Below are 3,135 nucleotides of genomic sequence, written 5' to 3'. Positions count from 1 at the left end.
CTCGCACTCGCTCTCACTCTCTTTTCCCCCGTCTCTACTTTCCCTGTTGTCACTCGATATGTCCACACATCCAAATGTCTGTATGTCTGCCTGCCTGAAGTCTGTCTCTTTCTCCCTCTTCTTTTCTTTCTCTCAAAGATACTCAAAGACACATACACAGGCACATACACACACAAAACACACACACACACACACACACACACACACACACACACACACACATACACACACACACACATACACACACGCAAACACACACACACAACACCCACACTTACACACATACACACACACACGCACACACACACAAGAATATATGGCAGCCTCTCTGTGTACATACATCTCCACAAATAAATCCATACTTAAGTCTATGGGGATTCATGTGCCCACGTACAAAGATAAACTGACACTTTCCCGCACATAGACAACTATTTTTCTCCCTCGTTTCTCGTTGTGTGGCCCTTAGAACGCATGAAAAGTTTCTCCTCCCTGAAGGAACGAAGTGCTGGTTGGGAGCCCTAGCTCCTCTAATTAAAGGCAAAATAACCGTCCCAGAAAACGGGACTTCAAAAAATGTAATTACAAGCCTCATTCATCGCCCTGTATCCTCATTTACCCCGTTTTAAAGAAACTAATTGGACATTATAGAAAACCGAAGAATGCGACTTTTTCTTAACAATATTTTCGATTTAGCCTACGCAGGAGTTCATTTCCCCTGCTTGCGGCGGGACCGTGCAGGGCTGTGTTGTGACGTTCGCAAACAAGCAAAGCCGAGCGAAACAGGAAGCGGCAACCTCCAGCAGGCCGGCTCTGCGCCGCGGAAGTTGCGTGCAAACGAGGCAGTGCTTGGGAGGTTTCTGCAAGAATGAGCATCGGAAGTGACGCCGAGAGAGCTCCCAAGGAATCCCTGTGATTGGCCGAGACGCCAAGAGGAAAGCATGCTGGGAAGACGTGCGCGTACTGATACATGAGCAAGACTCATTACCTCCCTTAATCACCGAGCCAAGAAGATGGCGTGGCCGGGCGAAAAACCCGACCCATTTGGTCAGTACAGACACTCATCATTCTGGAAAAATGCGGGAAACAGTATCGGAAGTACCTTCACAACATCGTTCTAATGAGGGCCTGATCAAAAGCCTTTGTGTCCTAATTCAGCTCTCAGTTTTGCTCTCATATTATATCTCAATTATTACAAGCGACTTCACGTCTACACGGGGGGAAAACTGGGTGTCTTAGATATTATAGTTTCTTCACTCTTTCCCTTTCGCGATCTCTGTTTCTCTTCTCTCTCTCTCTCTCTCTCTCTCTCTCTCTCTCTCTCTCTCTCTCTCTCTCTCTCTCTCTCTCTCTCTCTCTCTCTCTCTCTCTCTCTCTCTCTCTCTCTCTCTCTGTCTTTCTCTTTCTCTCTTCCCACACACACACACACACACACACACACACACACACACACACACACACACACTTATTTCATTCGTGCCATCTGTTAGACACTTGAGACAGCAATGTCGAAAAAAGTAGAAAAGAGCGTTTTCTGTGAGGTCGGTTCTTGCGTTTCGTTTGGTTATGTTTACATGTAGAACGATTAGGTCTCTTGGTGACATGAAATATTTATTCAATGCCAGTTTTAATTTAAAGATATCTTTCAACACTTTGAGGACTACGAAAAACAATGCTGCAAATTAATGCTCTGTATCCCACACAAAAGGTGTGCTATGCTTTTTGCTTGCGATCTTTGCAGGGAAGGTTCTGGGACTGTTTAGCCTCTGTCACTTCTGTGATGTATTTGTTTGGCTCTTCACTTTTCACGCAAGGAGTGTGACTTCAGACTCCAAAGCCTAGACTATCATTCTAAGACTACTTGTATGTCGGTCTTTCCGCTCAAATGTATTCCGCACCGCCTGGGTAAAAAATTGGCATTGACAACGAGGGTCGAAGCAGCCCAGCTCCTAAATTATCTAAAATGTCTTAATAAGGGGGTACGGACTTTGATCAAGCTTTACAAGAGCAGCCTCCAAGAGCTATCTCTCGAAGAGGTTTGTTTGAGTTCAGAAGTGCGTTATTTCATATTTTTAAAAATAAGAGCTATCTCGTCGATTTGGAATCTCACTGATTGTGACTGAGGTCAGCGAAACTGACACATTTTGAAGCCGGTCCACTTGACGGTCTACCGCGGTAATGCGGCCATCCGTAAGTGCCGCCTGACAGACCAAAGTCTTCCACGATATGTGTTCCATCGAAGCCCTGCGCAGAGTAATTTAATAGTACATGTATTACTTTCACGCCCTGATAGGCTACTTTCAAGAAACGAGGCAATGTAACAAGATCGTGTGGCCTATCCGATATCATTCTTCGGGGAATTGTGCAGGGGAGGAGACGGAGAGGACGGCAAAAGAAGGAGTGGACCGACAATATGGCGGAGTGGACAGTAGTGAAATTCTTCTACCAAACTCAGGCGCTCGCAACAAAAAAAAACAACGTGGAAATGGAGGCATCTGACGAGGCTCTCTGTCAAGCAGCGCCCCTACATCCTCGTAACAGTGACAGACCTCCACCCCTGTCCCCACTCTACTCCAGACAAACTTCAATCACCAAAGCAATTTGAATACAGCCAGTGACAGAGTTCAGTTTTGTGGATTATAGTAAACTAGTCCGTAGATCTAGTAAACCGCTAAGTGGAGCAGTTGTCTGACTGGTCCGGTGGGTAGACCGTCAAGAAGAACAGAAACATCGTGGTAGAGCGTCAAGTGATCCAGTACCGAAATGTTTCATTATCCGTTGTATACTCAAGTCATCACAAAAATGTGCTTTCCCCGATAGTTCAATGTGAAACGGACACCGCACAGTACAGTTTCTTCGCGGTTACGCTAATTGTGACACATATTTGCGAGTACAAAAGTTTTTTTAACCTTATTTTAGACATAATTAATTCTATGAAAGTGTTGTTCGAGAATCCTTTGCGCTACTGTTAGTACAGGAACTTTTGATTTGACAAGTTACTCTTACTTTGCTCCACTAACGTATCGAAATTCTCCAAGCACTCAACCTTTGCTTGCCATTCATTTTAAATAATTATTACTGTCACAAGTTCTAGAAAGCGACCGATGGACCATACGAAGCTGAAGTGTTGCCCCCCAC

This window comes from Aplysia californica, unplaced genomic scaffold (assembly GCF_000002075.1).
Source record: "Aplysia californica isolate F4 #8 unplaced genomic scaffold, AplCal3.0 scaffold00211, whole genome shotgun sequence".
NCBI lineage: Eukaryota > Metazoa > Mollusca > Gastropoda > Aplysiida > Aplysiidae > Aplysia > Aplysia californica.
The sequence above is the reverse complement of the archived record's forward strand: the minus strand, read 5'-3'. Positions refer to the sequence as shown.